This window comes from Cygnus atratus, chromosome 7 (genome assembly GCF_013377495.2).
Source record: "Cygnus atratus isolate AKBS03 ecotype Queensland, Australia chromosome 7, CAtr_DNAZoo_HiC_assembly, whole genome shotgun sequence".
NCBI classification, from domain to species: Eukaryota; Metazoa; Chordata; class Aves; order Anseriformes; family Anatidae; genus Cygnus; species Cygnus atratus.
Genome location: NC_066368.1, coordinates 19,832,156 through 19,848,975, shown reverse-complemented (window position 1 = coordinate 19,848,975; position 16,820 = coordinate 19,832,156). Strand labels below are relative to the sequence as shown.

The window sequence follows — 16,820 nt, the reverse complement described above, 5'->3', positions numbered from 1 at the left end:
TAATCAACTTCAAGACTTAAAAATATTTTTCTTTTAATATTTTTGAATTACATTATGTAGTTGAAATGAAAGTTAGAAAGGGGACAAGAGATCCTTCTGCACATTCTCCATGTTCCCTTTAAAAGCTTCCCAGGATACAGGAACATACAGCTGCAGACTACACACGCCTCATAGAAAAACAGAGGTATCTGCCAGCTCTGGCTGACTCCTCTCTAAATACAAAAATGATTGGTTTTACAAACATTTCTACATAATGGAACTAGACAAGCAAGCTGCTAAACTACAGGGTCAGTAAATTATGGTCCCAGAGCTCTTAGAAATCCCCTCCCTTGACTTCAATGGAAGCCGAGCATGGTCTGCACCTCATAAACAGATTCCTTCAGCTGTCCCCTTCAAATCCAATCAGTTGCTACGTGCAATTACGAACTAGCTTGGCAGCACTGAGACGAAAACGTCACTTCTCCCTGTTCCTGTAACAAAATAACATAGCCGTTATGTTCCCTTGAGAAAAAAAAAAAAAAAGAACACAGAAATTACTATTTTCCGCTTATCCTAGTAGTGACTTACCTGCATCACAAGCATCATCACGCCCTGTGGAACCATCCAAGCACCCAGTGCATGTGCAGGGAGCAGCTCCTGCTACAGAGGCCCAACTTCACTGACTACATCCATGGTCTGCTAGGTAGAACATATTTTTAAGAATTCCCCTTGCATATGTGTTGATGAAACTGCCTGTAACATCACCAATAATCCCTGGGACAGTCTCTAACTATCACAAGCCAAAAGAAACAGAGGCAAAGCCTCAGTTTCATTCTCCACACTGGGAACCCCTGAGGATGGAGGGGGGAGAGGTCAAGAGCCAGAGGGATGCTGTTTTCTAAGCCAGCATGCAGAGGTCTCTAACCGCACCACTGAATTTCCACACCCATTTGCATTAGGGAGTACCACCCATTTTTGTGCCTAGACCATCACCATTTCACTTCATCCCTTCACATCAAACACCTTCCTGCTCCAACGTGCTTTCGAATAGAGCAAGTCTAGCACACAGATCGTGCAGCAACCTCTCTTCATGGCTTTGCTCCGAGCAGGATGTAATATCGCAGCATTCGTGGGGTGTGCCTTGTTATCACTCTTAGCCACGATCCCATCAACTCCCACAATAAGTAGAGGTCAGCTTTCTGAGAAATTAATGCCCTCCTCCAGGGAAGACAGTCCTCCCTCTGATCTGGCACTGAATGCACACTTGAGAGCAAGAATTCGCCTGTTTTGATCACATGGCTCAAATTAATATTTTCTTAAAGACAGGGATGATGACTTGCTTCTTTACCATATTCAGTCAGATAACAACATGCAACAGCACCACAACTGTTCCTGCAGTTTTTAAGAAAAGCTTTTACATCTTCATTGTGGGTCCAAAATCACTGCACAGCATTAATCTACACCATGCCACACGGGTGGCTGCTTGCTCTTGCTGGTGATGGCCAATGCATCTTTTCCTTACTAACCCACAGGAATGGCTAGAGAGTGCAGTGGTGAGGTTTCATACCATTTGAACTTCTTAAATGAAGTGGGGGGAAAAAAAAAGATTACTGCAAACATAGTTTGGGAATGGCAAAGAGCACCACAGTCAGTCCTCTGCAATCGTCCATCACCCTGCGATCAGCACAGAAGGGTCCACAGCACATCTGTTGGATACAACAAATGCATCCTTTCCCCTACTACTGGGCAAAAGCTAAAGCCCACAGAACTATGACATGCAGGCAAAGACAGCAAGTGATATCAAGTGCAGCGCAGTAACGCAGGCCCCTAGAGTAACAGGCAATCTCTTAGGCAAAACATCCACATGATCTGCATGATTAGGCAAAGCATTCCCTATGATGATTGATGATTTTTGAAAGAAAATTTTGTTGAAGGTTGCAGTCAAATGGAAAGAGGGACACACTAACACATGTACAGACCAGTGAGAGAAGTCTGCATCAAAATATATTTGTAGGCAAGCTTCTAGTCTAGGATAGAAGTCCACATGATATAAAGCAACCCCTATAATTTATGATCACCTCCCATTCTCTGCCGCAATCATTTTGAGGTTCATGAAACTTAATCAGTTCTGAAATCCAAAGAAAAATTGCTTTATATTTTTATCTTCAAAATTAATAAAGACTATTAAAAATAAATACATAAATTTATATCGAAGATAATGAAAGTCTGTTTTTCTCAAACAATGTAAATATTTACAGCACAAGATAGCGAAGAAACAAAACAATCTCATTATTGTTCGGTCAGGACATTGCTCACATTCTGTATTATGCATGGATAACAATGATGCATTTTTAGGGTAATCCTGTACTACATCACTTATTTTCCAGTACATCAGAAGATAACGTTTGTGAAAGCTATTTAAGAACAACAGGCGCCTAAGCAACGTTTTGCACCATTGTTTAATTGCTACCAGGCAAACTGTTCATCCTAAGCCAGAGTAAAAAGAATATAGTATTGACTAAACGATTCTGCATTTTGGAGAAGTATGAAATCATTGTTTCTTTGTTGCTGGGTGAATAAGAAGCTACCAAACTGGTGCACATCAGAATGCATTTCTTTTGAATGATTCATGAGTTAAATCTCAGATCACTATTTATAGGCGTAAGTTACAACATATCTTTTCTCTGGAAATCTTTAGAACAAACAAGCAAACAAATCTAGATTTCTGCATCATTATGCCTAACCATTAGGCTCTTTCCAAGGAAATAGATATAAAAGTTCCTTAGAACCTGCACTGTGCAGGAATTGGAGAGCCCCAAACCAGTTTCTTCAAAAGCTCAAGCATGAAACAAGACTGTCAATGTACCTAGCATTTCGTACCTGATTATTCCACAAACTTGCATGACATAGCATCATTTTCAACCATACTTCCCCATGCTTTAGAATAAAGTGACCTTCTGATACAAAACTAGCTACATGAAGTCATTTGCTATGCCCTGAAGTTAAGATTGTTAAATTTTAAATACATTTTAAATCTAAGGGAATGCTACAGGTCACTACTTTTTATTACAGATATATTCAGGGATAGCACGTCTACTTTATGGCTGGATAATGATACTTCCAACTTCCCTACCCCCTGGCTGCTTCATCCACACAAAAAACTTATAGAACTGGCACTGCTCCTTACTGTGGCAATACACAGTATCTGGCATAACCAAATCCCAGACACTATGGTAAGACCCGCATTAACAGCAGGATGCGTGTTAATCACTCCTGCAAGGTTCACACCTGCCCAGTCACAATTGCGATTCTTGATTTGACACAGTTGCTATTGAGGCAAATATGGTATTTCTCATCAATTTCAACATGGAAATTGCGCTATGAAGAGTTTAAGAACCTCTGTGTAACAGCATTATCATTAAATAGCAAAACTGCATAAAGCCTACAGACAGGGTCCAGGTCTGAACAGAATTAATTCCCCTCCAGTGCCAGAACAAGACGGTCTCTCCTAGCTGCAAGCTCGTCACAGTGCACGCAGCGAGATTAAAACCCTGCACCTTCTCTTCTTATCTCAAGCATCCATACTGTAGCTTAAAGCCCAGGCAAGTGATTTCAGAGGGCTGACAGACAGCCGGGCTCCCCGCATCCCAGCTCCCTACACGACACATTGCTGACACCAACGAGCACTGGCAGCAGAGAAGTGTCAGCAAAAACAATTTCCTTTCACTAGCGAGCTGGTTCATGCAAGCGTGCTGGAAGGCGTATGTCAGGTCTGCGTGTCCTCCCCCCTCAACCGTGCTCTGTGCCACCAGAAAAGAAGGAACTGGCGTTACTGAGCCCCCCAGACAAGGCACTCCTCACCACGGTCTATAAAAGGCCATTCATCCCCACTGTACCTAAAATAGCCGCTAGATGCAGTCACAAGATGAATACACGACTGTGGATTCCTTTCTTACATTTACAACAAACCTAGTGTCCACTGCTTACTTCCTCACCCTCTATCCTTGTTCTTTGTTCTGCAACTGAGCGTTCACCCTTTCTGTCCCACCCCGAATTTGTCCCTTCATTTCTACAAATATTTAGGTGCTTGGAGAAACGGTTTACAAGAAGTTTAGAGAAACACTACAAAACTCCATCAATCCATTCCTATGCACATACAAGCTCTATATAAAATCTTACAAAAAAATCTATTGCAGCTATCTACCAGGACTAAAACAGGATTTCTAAGCCCATCTGTCAACCACGGGCAGATGTAGAAGGCTGCTAAAACAGCAAGCGTGCAGGTCAACGGAAACTGTGCCTGTTCATGAGAAACCATGAGAATTGCACAGGTCTGTTTCTTGCTGCTTGGGAAGAGGCTGACTCACAGTGCCAAAATGACTTCTGTTTTTTCACCCAGGAGATGCTCCAACCAATCTTCAGGTATCTAGTAAATGTAGGGAGAAACCCAGGCCGTTAGAGAGCAACAAATTGTCAGACAAAACATGTTTTAGACGAAGCTGGTAGTAGCCAGGGCAACGCAGTGGAATGGATTCTGGGATGCAGTTGCATATCCGCAGGGCAAGCAAAGGAAGTCAATATGGGAAGCTGTCCATACAGGGAAAGGCTTAAAATAAAATTCAGGATCATGACCACAGCACTGATACCAATTGGTCACACTTTTCAACTCTATCACATTTATAAGTGGTTTTTCTGACTTCTTTCCTAATAGATGTGCTTTCCTTTAAATTAGTTTAGACAGGAGCCATCGAGATAAGCCAAGTGCGCTGAATAGAGCCCATGCAATTCTGGTGCACGTGCGCACTATTACAAAACCCGAAACATTTATGAGGACAAAAACTGTAATGAACAGCAGTTTCCATCAGGCATCTACCGAAATTGAAGGCAAGAAGAAAAAGGTCTTTTTTTTTTTTTTTTTTTAACTGAAATTTCATCAGTCCTGGAAGAAAACATCCTGTTGGAAAGAGGGAAGCATTGAACCTGTTGAGGTTGCATCAGAATTTTACATCAGCTGCATCCAAAGCTGCAGTTAAGAAGAAAAAGAGCCCATCCTGCTTTCCTTCATATTTTCCAGGACCTACACCTGGTGCTCATGTGGTTTCCTTCTCTAAGTAGTCAGAATTAAAACAGTATCCAGGCATATCCGCTCTTCCAAAAATTAGATAAAAAATTACTACCAACAAATAACATGAACGTCTGCTGAACTGGCCTAATAGAGCAATAAGGACATATTTCTTTATTAAGCAGCTTTAAATGACAAATGTAAGATTCTTTTTTTTTCTGTAATTGAAAAAAAAGAAAACTACTCTCTATTCCAAGTGCAACAGATGATGTCAGAGAACCAAGACAAAATCCCCTCAGTTTTCTGCTCACTCAGGCCAGCTGGCTTGTTCCACCCCAGAGACAGCCCCAGCTTCGGTACAGGCTCACATCGGCACCAAGGCAGCCATAAAGTACTTCATGCTGAAGGGTATGGATTCTGTTAGTTCTCCAGTGGCAGGAACCCGCAAGTGACCAAAACACTTTCGATTTCTCCTCAGAAAACCCAATCATTTTCCTTCAGCGCCTGGGTGCAGGAGGAAACACCTCCGGCATTGAGGCCTCAGTGTCACAAGCCACCCAGCGCCTCACACACTTCTGCATTGGCTGTGCTCTCTGAACAAGGCACTAAACCTTGGTCTCACGGAAGTCACACTTCTGTTTCACAGGGACACAAGGTATTTGCTGAAGAGTATCAGCTGACAATGGCAAAAGCTCCTCTTTTGCAAGCTCCCTTTACCATCCTCTGTCGAAGAAGTAATTTGGCGCAATCCCACATTCCCTGCATTTTCTGCAAAGTTAACAGAAGTTTCACAATTTGGTGAGGTCAGCTCAACTCTCACAGCACCCTTATAGAGGACAGGGACTATCTAACTTCGAAACTAAACAAAAAAGAGGCTAGCAAGCATTCAAAGCCCAATCTTATGAGATGTTAAATAGCCCAGTGGAAAAGGCTCCTTTTTCCCTTGTTGCCAAAACATGCTGGTTCTGCAGCAAAACCAGGCCGCTTTCTTGTTAACGCTAAACCAATGTTATGTAACAGTTTGAAGCGGGAAACAAAAAGGATACCATGGACACACAACGTGGAAAGGTTTGTTTGCGTGCTCAGTGTTTTGGGGGAAACAAAGAATTTTCTCGAGAACAGCACACCAAGGAGGGCATCTCCTCTGCCTGAATAAAGGCACTGCTGACAAAACAGCACCCTACAGCATCTAGCTGGGGACAAGATTCAGCAGGAGCTCAGTGCAAAATCAGCACCATCACCCTTAGCTGGTGTCCCCTCAAAATTCCCTCTCCGTGCACTGATTCTGCCCTGACTTTCTTCCTGACTGACAAATGCGAGATTTCACTTCAGTCTCCGATCTTGTTCCATCTGAAGGCTGTAAATTAGAATACCTCTTCAATTAGAGATCAATGATGGGATTAGAAGGTGGATTATTTTTAGCAGCCCTCTGATTGAGCCAGTATCACAGTCAGTTATGAGTCACTGCCCTTCCTAGAACTACGTTTTATGCCCCAACTTCCAATGCAACATTTAGTAGCTCTTCAAAAGCCATCATCTATCAGTCGTCTTTGCTGGGAACAGAGAAAAGAGAAAGCAGCTATCATTCAGCCCAGAAGAGACTTCTTAAGATCCTCAGGATTCTCATTCAAAACCTAGAAAGAAGCGCAAGGGGAGATAAAGAGCTCTGCAAAGGCACAGTCGTCTTCACAGCTGTGCTGAAGACAGTTACAAGCTCGAGTAACCTATCCCTGACAGCTGTCGTGCTGGAGTGGCCTCTTCTACACAAGGGGTCTTATGAGGCCCAGTGACAGCACACTGCACTGTGTTCTTGTTCGTTGGGTTAAAGCATGACTTGGTTTGCCAGTGATTTTCTCTCCCCACACCACCACCTTTTTGTTGGCGCATTCCAGCAGAGGAAAGGCTCAGCACAGAAACTTGCCAGCTCTCCCTTGACTCACGGGGGTTGCTGGAGACTGAGGACAAACAGCACCCAGGAAAAGCAGGCCTGTGCTCTAGCACGTCCATGCCACTGGCCTTGGTGGGACGTGCTACGCGCGGCCATGCTGCCTTCCACCCCATCCTCTGCTGGCAAGAGCTGCTTCCAGACTTGAAACCCAACAGTTTCTTCATCTCACTAAATTCCCTATTCTGGCTAAGATGTCTCTCATATGCATTAGTTAGATTACATCAGTCACAAAGAGCTGTCCATGAGGCTCATATGACACAGCTCAAAGGAGGCCAGTCAGAGTCCGGACAATCAACCTGCAGTTTCTCCTTCCCTTACTCGCACAAGAAATAATGCCAGTTACAACTGTGTGACAAGGGATGAGTATATGGTTTGTGGGGTCTCATGGAAAGCACAGCAATACTGAAGTATGAGGGTACAACCCATAAGCACACCTTCCCCAAGCTAGGCATGCACCCTGGAGCAGAGCCATCCCTGCAGCTTCCTCCCACAACCCCCGCACAGGCTCAGCCGGTTAAGACAGGCTCAGCCAAACCCATGCAGGATTTGCAAAGCTGAGAGCCTAAATACAGCAGCTAGGGAGGACCTGAAAAGAGATCTGACAGCAGCCAGCCAGCAGCCTAACCAGCAGGATGCCCTGATGGCAGCACGGGCTCATTGCCAAGTCTGAGCACAGCACCTGTAATACTGCACAGGTATACTTCCCAGGGGGCATTCAGAAATGGAGCACATGTCCCAGCTGACAAACAGAGCTCAAGTACACAGAGAAAGCAAGCAACCATAACAAATGTCTAATGCACACACAATGGAAGATCACAGCCAAGAGTCAAATGCATGATGTATTTAATTCCCTTTCTATGTAAGGAACTGATCCTGACTCAGCTTCCTTGCGCTCAGGATCTCTGTCAGCTGAACCACACAATGCTGCGCTTGCTTCTTGCCAGGGTATCATTGAATGAAGGAAAATGAGTGAGAAAACTGATATCAACACCAGCAGTGAATAAAAGCCTGGGCTTGGTGCAGATATGAGTGTCTCAGGGCTCCCCACATACCAGATGTTGACCAGGGGAGACTCAGATCCTGGGAAGAATAAAACCACCAAGAGACTGCAAAGCATACATCAGATTAACCAACTGCATGTGGCATGTAGGTAAGTAGAGGAGATGCTTCCACTCTTCACTACAATCATCTGCGGTGAGGAGACACAAAATGCAAGAAGCACTTAGACAATGCTGGTACAAGCCACAGGGCTCTGGCAGGGCTGTCTCCTGCTGCTTTGAACACAGAACCTTGAAGCTGAAGTTCTCATCTTTCACTTGCACAATGTCCAGCTAGAAACAAAGCCATACACTTCGTTTAAAAAAAAAAAAGTAATTAGATCAGGAAAGCTCAAAGAGGAATAATTTTGAAACCCTAGATATTTAGAAAATACAACAGGACCTTGCAAACCTCACCTTCTCAGCAATTCACCTGGAAAACACCACGCTGCAGTTTTCCTACACTCCCAGGAAGGTATATAAAAAGAACCTCATCTCTAAAATGCCTTGGAGCTGCAGAGCTCTTCAGGTGTACCCGAGTATGGCTCTTTCTCACCCACCTGCCAAAACATGTAGCAGCTTGTATAGAACAACACAGAGACCTTTCAAGCCTTGCAATTTTACAACGAAAACAACTCAGTGAATATTTTCTACAACATTTGAAAGATTTAACTCCAGGGGTCTCACTTGGAGGTTATCATCTCCTTTCAGGTCTGACCCCAGGGCAAAGGGTACAAAATAGCTGAACACTACTGTCACTGAAATCACAGAAACAAAGTACACTTCTCATGCAAAGTAACTGCTAAACAGCAATTATAGAGTTTTCATACCTAAAAGCAGAGATATTTCAACAATACAGTGTTAACACACTGCATAAGAACACAAACACTTTTAGAAGGCTGAAATCTTATCTCATTTTTACTGGCTTCTGCTTTGTCATGTCAAGTGCTAAGTTAAAATCCCCTTCTATCTTTTAATCAAACGTGCTACTTTTTTTTTTTTTTTGTAACTCCCCAGATCAAGCCAGTCTGACAAGACTCCTGTAATTTTACAACTAAATCTCTCCTCCCTCCACCCCCTTATGTTATCAAACATTAATTTTATGAAGAGTCTGATGCACAGTGCCAATTCTAATTTAGTAACAATTCTTAACCTTTTCCCTCCCTTACACTCTCAAAACATCTTGCAAAGCAAGAAGGGTATCCAATGGACAAAAGGACCAGCACAGCAAGAGCATACATTTTGGTATCTTGTGGTTGCAGTGTTCCTAAGTGTCATCCACCCATGTGAAATATCTTGTGTCTAAAAAAGTGCTATCTCCATGAGCTTCAGCGCAGGGTGAGGCTACAGCTCTAGGTCATGACATTGCAGTTTACATTCCCTTCCTCCTGTTACATCTACAGTTCCAGCAAATATCTGACATTTGGCCGACAGGTTCAGAAGTTACTTGCAGTGCAATTGCATAAGCACACTTCCCATTGGAAAGCAGACTAAAAAACAATCCAAGAACATTACAAAACACATGGGACAGATGACAAATGAGCTGCAGAAAGTGAACGTATGCATAGGTGAGGTAGCTTACACCAGAAAAATACAGGGCAGAAGCAGAACAAGACTCAGATTTCCTGTCTTTCACAACAAACCATTAGCTGCAAATGAACTTCCTCTTTTTTATAGAGCTAAGCAGACTTTTTTTCTTCTATGCAACAAGACAGTATTTATTTCTTTACACATTTATGCTGTGTGGAATAAGAAAACTCTCTCACCTAGAGATCACTTTCAATGTCAAAGAGCTGCAGCTCCTCTGGAAGCTTTCAGTCTCCTTGGTTTTTATCTATTATGTGTACATATTTATGAATATACACATACACTTCACAGAAGCAGCTGCAATGTAAATGACTTGTTATGGACTAAGCTAGAGAAAAAACAACTGATGATAACTGTCCTTCATTGTTCTGGCACCTCCAGTTCAGATCTGACAGGCAGATTGTATATGAAAATGACCCTGAAAGCTACGATGATGATAATCGCATTTAAAAGGACAACTTTTTGGATGCAAAACTAAAAGGGAAATTCTCTTCATTTACCAGAAAGGAAGGAAAAACTGAATTCTACTGATAACCCCCCACACTGTTCCCATGTGTATTTTGCACTCTGTTGTCACCTACGGTAAACTATTACCTAGTGCTCTTCACATTGCTCTGATATGTCAGACTTTACCGGGCCCATTAAGAACAGCAAAGCCACTGTGAGCTTTCACTTTCTCTCTGTTGTAGCAGAGTTTGTCCGGCCGTTCAGCGCAAGTCCCTTAAGAACAGCCTGCTGAAGGCAGCCACGGGAAACAGGCGAGGAGGAGACAAAACCACAAACAAGGCAAGACGAGGCATCTGCAGGAATTTTATGCTGTAACATGGCCCATGGTATGAAAGCATGGCAGAGCCTGCATCGCATGACTCTGAGTTTCAAACCATCCATCTTCCCACACACAAATATAGTCTACACAGAAGTATGCCACATTTTTCCATTAGCCTTCCTGTTCTGACTGATGCGTTCATAGTTACAATAGATTATAACAAGGATTGGCTTAGTAGTGAATCACCCTCAACAACACACTGCACTTTTACAACTAGAAATAGAGGGATCAGAGAGATTAATCCTCTGTCCCGGCTGACATGAGGTGCAGGGACAGGGAAAGCAAATAGAAATAGTCAAAGAAGGTTCTTCGCCTTGCTACAGCCCCCCCCAGTTGGTTCTGAAGGAGGCTCTGTCTGCATGACATGCTTTAAGAGGCCATTAAGAATTAAAATAAATGAAGGAATCCCTGCAGTAATCGGGAGAGGAGGCACTCCCATTAATAACCTGCATAACATCTCCTTCCTCCTCACAGGAAGGTAGAGGCCCATGTGTGCTGCCACGTGAAGCACTTACCATAGTAAGATTTGCCTGAACGTTTCCTCAATGTTTAATTGGTGCTGCAGGGTGGATCATACACAGGGAGGCTGCTGCTTCCTCTTCAGCTGACATTACTCAAATGACCCTCTACATGCAAAAATCACCTATTGAAAAATTCACCTGTGAAGAAGGAACAGCCTTCGGTACTAGGAGTCATGACAATGCCTGGACCCCCACGGTTGCACCCCCAAAAATTCTTGGATAACAAGAGACTAGAAGTTACAAGCAAACTGCTGATAAGAACAGAAGCACGTTTCCCATCCTCAAGCTACACCCATGGCACAGAGTTATTAGCGGTAAGTCAGAGTGACAGATTATTCTGGTCATCGGAACCAGCTGATCAGACCCAAGGGAAGCCTGACTGTTTATTACGAAATGCCTTCCCCTCCCACCCCACTCCCTCCAGATATTCTTCCTTGCAGGAGCAGCACACACGATAGAGAGGAACCAAAAGGCTTTTTAAAAACAAAGTATGTTTGAGAGGAAGGGATTGGTTTGCTTTTCTAAAAAGTAGCAACCGTGTGTGTGAGCTTCTATCCATATATAGGTATTTTTGGCCTGGCACCCTAGTTCCTTCTTTTGTTCTCCTCTGTTCGATTCAGCTGCCCCTCCTGGTTCAGAGGGTCAGTTTCTCATTGCACGTCCAGAGTATGACAGAAGTCAAGATACCTGCTCAGGGAGGGAAGAACAGATGGGAATATTTTTGGTTCTTTGTAATGAATCTCTTACCCTTCATGGTGTGTAAAAGCAGGATCTTGTTGAAGCTGGGGCCAAAGTAGGGGCCAAAGTTGCCCTTGAATACACTGAAATATATTCTGTAGTCCTTAAGGACAGAAACTTTTAGGGGCAGGTATCAATGTATGCCTAACTAAAACATAGGATTTACCCACCCTTACATATATGATATTCGTGTTCTGTATTGATTCTGGCCACTTGCTCTGCAAGGTTTAAAACTGGGACCCTTACATGAGCCTCAAGGAGCAAAGTGCTCACCTACTAGTTGACTAAGCGTCTCATTTCATCCAACACTGGAAGATCTCAACCACAGTTTCCAGGATCCGTTAATATTTTGTAACCTATGAGAGATATACCTGGCGTCAAAAATCCCAGCACTGTTTTCAGTTGAGTTCAATCAACTATGACTTTCTGTCAGGTCTCTGTTAAACGCGAGATGTGCTGCCAAGATCCCCTACTCGCCTGGAGGTCTCCCAGGTGAACTCCAGACAGGCACCTACTTTAAATGACATAGAAACTGAACAGTCATTTACATGCACCTTTTATTTACACCAGCCCAAACCTGATAACCAGCTGGGCACAGAATAAAGGCCGGTTTTCCCCCTGGTCCCTGGGGAAAGAAATTGCAAGCACTAGAAACCGTTGATGGTTGAGATAGACCTCTGCTGCTGTTTGTGAGCTGTCTGGTGATGAGTTACATTTAAGAATAACAGTTTTTAAAGCATACTGTTAATTGCATTGAACAGGTGGGAAAAAAAAAAAAAACAAAAAAACAAAACAGTGCTTACAAAGACTGCGCAAAGGCATCTTGTCCATTTACCTAACCCAGAATCAATAAACACAATGCAATCTGTTAAATGCTTGTTTAGTGCTTCGCAGCAATGTGGTTAGATTCCTTGATAAAAGACCCACAAAAACACTGTGGTAAGCAGTGAAAGAGAATCTGCTTTGGAAATTACAAGTTCTTTAACCAGCTGGTGTTTTCAGGAAAGGCCACACAACAGAAATAGTAACACTGGCCCCAGCTTTGTGAAGATGGTTTCAAGGACCTGGAGCTGTGGAACTTCACTACTAACAAAACCCATCCAGCAAGCTGAATGCAGCTCTGCAATGCCGAAATAAGCTGCCACCAGATCTTTACAGCCAATGCACAAGTTAGCGAAACAGAAGTCACAGCAAACGCTGCACAAGTTCCATGAATACTGCTATTTCCGTATCTTGCTGTAAGAATTCATACAGTGAATTAGACGTGTGGTTTATGTGGTTCCCTGGTGCTGTTCCTGCATCAGCCAGCCTAGATCCTTCAGAGAAGGAAGCACTAGAGTAGGCAGTAACAACATTGCTTGTTCTCTAGGAAAATTGCCCCTTTAATCTGTCCTAGATTTGAAGTTTTCCCAGACTTTTAATTTTCCGTTCTTTAGAGCCTTCTACAGCTTTGCTATTCACTATTTGTATGCATAAATAAGATGTATTAAATTAATTCAGCATATTCTAAAGCGAATAAAATGCCATTTCCATAGAAGTGACAGTCTTTGACCTCTCAAGCTCAATGCACATTGTTTCTAAAAATTTTGCATGACCAAGTCTTACTCAGAAAAACCTTATGTTGCTCAGCCCATGCTACCCAAAGTGACAAACGAGCCTCCCATTGGTTTTAGAAACAGGGGAGGAAGCAGTGGATGCAAAACCTAGACAAGAGCAACTGCTTAGAATTACAAGTGTTCTTATTCTCCGGTATGCAAACCCACGAGAGCACCCAGGAAAGGCAGCTATCCATGAACAACAAACATCTTTGGGTCCTATGAACCAATCAAATCAAATGCAAGACCAGAGATGACCTACTTTCCTAAGCAGTGTTTCAAAAGAGGATGAGCAGTTCAAGGGTCTCAGAGGCCAGAACAACCATAATTAAGAAAACAGGACAGCATTCCCACAAGGGGATTTGACTGGATTGCTGAATGTCTTAAATTCTGCTTTGCTGCTTACACAAGTTCTGGATATCCAAACCTTTATACATAAACAGATAATGCAATTAAAGTTTTGGGGTAGATTTCCAGGGACATGGATGACATTAACTTGCCTTGACATCTAATGGAAGTCAGGCACTTGAACTATTTCCTATGCATTTCTTCAGAACACACTGTATAAACATACTGTTCATTTGAGAACATACAGTAAAATTCAGACAAAAAAAAAAAGGCAGAAAAGACTTTTTCCAAGAAGTGCCATGATGAAAATACAGTGCCCTTGAAATAACAGCTCTCTGGTTACAAATAAAAAGTGAAAGTTCTGCCTCTACTCCACCTCTTTCTACAGCAAACAGAGTGGAAGCACCTCCCCATCTTTCTGACCGCATCCAAAGCACTGCAGAGCTTTGAACTCTTACACAATACTCATTAGACACTTCCAAGGCTCAAGAGTTCCTTATATCTAACTGGGGACAAGGAGGGTACAGACACAATAGCAAAAGAAAATATAAAGCAAAATTTAAAAAGAATAAAGAAAAGGACACTTAATTCCTGTTTGCATTTTTCCTGGCAAATGACCCTTGTCGCTCTAGTCTTCTGTAATTATTTATGAGGTTGGCTATCACTCTGTCACCTTAGGGCTGACTGCTTCTGACAGGTCCGACGGGAAAGACCCAGAGCAGGAAACTCTTTTTTTCTCAGGATGCGGAATCAATTTAGGACTTGTTACAAGAACCTACCGCTCCTTCCTCAAGTGGCATTGCTACTAGGAGCCGCAGTGATCTGCTTCCTCCACTAATAACAGTGCTTGGAAGAGCAATAAGGAAACCAGGCTGGCAGAGAAGAGACTTTGGCATGTGTTGACAGCTCCAGCAGCTGGGAAGATTGAGTCCTTTCACCCTTGAACATGGGAGGGTTGTTTGTCCAAAGGGTTAGGGCTATAAGAGCAGAAAAACTTTCTGAAAATATAGGAAGTTCAGCCAGCCTGCTGAATTAATACATCCTCGTGACACTTAAGACTAGGCAAAACCAGCCAGAGAAGAGGTGGATTTCCTGGTGCTAGAATAATAACTGCTTCATTTGGACACCTCCGCCAGCTCTGACTATATATCCCCACACCGAGTTATGAAAAAGGTTATAGCTTTTCTTCCAACCCAACACCCCAAGACAGAAAATGGCTTCTTTTCAACTAGTTTACCTCTGTAAGCAAGAATGCTGACTAGTGCTAGCAGAAAGCCAAATCAAAGAAAAATCCACAAACATCACCACAACATCAAATAGTCAGTGAATTCTGGATTTGTCAGGTTCACATCAGACAGTAACCAAAGTTACGCGAAGCCCCCAGCAAAGAGACAGTTGTTGGGTCTCCAGCAGCAGTGTCAGCAGTTGCAGAAGCACTAAATGCTGGGGAAGGTCTCACCCTTGCAGTGCGGCTACAGGGTTGCTCCAGGGAGACTTGCACCAACAGCGTGGGTCACAGCAGCTTGCAGCACACCTCAGCAGGTATTGTTATCCTGGGCACATCTCTGAGCCAGGACACTTGATGCTTCCAGCAATCCTGGTCCAGAGACAAACTTAGCTGAACTCTACGTCAGCAGAAATTCATCGGCATTGACAGGTTTCAAAAAAAAAAATATCTTGGGCTTGATAAACAAGCATTTTCCAAAGAAAACTTCTTTCCTCTGAAAATTTTCTGGCTATTTTAGGGCTCTTACTGGTTCAAGCCCAGCCTGACCTGACACTGCTCCAGAACTGAAGTCAGCAGCCAAAGCTCTTAAAGACTGCTGCTGCTTCAAGTGAAGTGCTACTGTCAGACCAGGGCTCCTCTGCCAGCCCCACCTTCCTTCCACGATCTCTTTGCACACCCACCGGGCCCTACCCTGAGTGTCCCCGGCCGTTTACGCCACCGGTAACTCCGCAGGTTTGCTTTGCTCAAGACCACGCACTGACTGTGCCAGTTCCAGAGCCAGAGGTGTGCCCTCTCACACTGCTGCGTGGAAGATGGGCATCTTACACGTCTGGCTTTGCTCGCGCTTCCAGCACGCTGGAGTTAGCGTTACACTTGGGAGACAACCGGAGGATGACACCCACCAGCCAGCTCCTGCAGCCGCCAAAGAATCCCATTTCTCTGCCTGCCGGCTCGTTACGGTCACGCCACGACCAGCGCACCTCGCACAAAGTTTTCTCCCCGACCGCCTCCGTTCCCCACCGCCAGCCGGATGGGAACTGGGGTCCTCCTCGGAACCAAGCACGCAGCCCAAAGCCAGCGCCTCTCCCCCTCGGCTGCCGGGCTCCCAGCTCCCCCTGAGCAGCGCTAACACCCCCGGCGCCCTCCCTCGCCGCAGGACGAGGTCAGGTTGCGCAGACAAAGCCGGCGGCAGCGGGCAAAGCCTCTTAGCGCTGCACCTGGCGCCCGCTCCCCGGGCTCGGCGCAGCCCCCGGCCCGGCCGCCTGTTGCTCGCCGCCTCCCCGGGGCCGGCAGGGACGAGCGGCGGCCGGGGGGCAGCCCCACAGCGCCCGGCCCGGCCTCCCCGAGCCCTAAGGGGGCGGCGGGGCTCGCTGGGCCCCCGCGGAGGAAGCGGCGGCGGCGGCTCCCCACGGCCGGGGCGGCGGCCGAGCCTACCTCGGTGCCCCGCGCAGGGCCCGGCCCGGCGGCTCCTCCTCCGGCTGCGGCTGCTGCCCGTGCCCGCGCCCATGCCCCTGGGAGGCGGCCGAGCCGCGGCGTTGCCGACGGGCCGGGGGGGGCTGCGAGGCTCCGGCTGGGCTGGGCTGGGGCAGCCCCAGCTCCCTCGCCCGGCTGCTGTTTACGGCGGGCGGCCGGGCTGCCTGTCAGCGCGCCGCCCCGCCCCCGCCGCCATGGCCCGGGGGAGGACGGGGAAGCGAGGCCGGGCAGGGGCGGCGAGCAGCCCTCCCCGGGGAGGAGCTCTCGGTATTCGGCTTCCCTCTGCCCCCTCGCCCCGGCCCGCAGAAAGCTTCACCGCCGGGCGCGGGGCGGAGCAGGAGCGGCGGGGAGGCCGAGGGCAGGCGGGGGAAGCCTCACCTGGAGCCGCGAGGTGGGCGCGGGGGGCCTCGCCTGCCCCGGCCACCAACGGAGGTGCTGAGGGCGTTTCCTCAGGGCAGCGCGGCTCGGCCGGGGCTCC

At 45.6% G+C, this 16,820-nt stretch overlaps 1 protein-coding gene across 6 annotated transcripts in view; it reads right to left on the bottom strand.

Moving 5' to 3' along the window:
• Positions 1 to 16,522, bottom strand: part of MARCHF8 (membrane associated ring-CH-type finger 8) — a 92,315-nt gene extending 75,793 nt beyond the window's left edge. Inside the window, exons 1-2 of one of the 6 annotated variants that reach the window (XM_035563183.1) lie at positions 568 to 675; positions 363 to 470 (exon numbers count right to left, since the gene is read on the bottom strand). The gene's annotated coding sequence lies outside the window, so the exon portion shown is untranslated. Of the gene's footprint in view, positions 1 to 362; positions 471 to 567; positions 676 to 10,954; positions 10,974 to 15,100; positions 16,017 to 16,303 lie in introns of those variants that run through there. The other 5 variants (XM_035562407.2, XM_035566404.2, XM_035567186.2 and 2 more) reach the window with 5 other exon arrangements.
• Between the last annotated feature and the right edge of the window lie 298 nt (positions 16,523 to 16,820).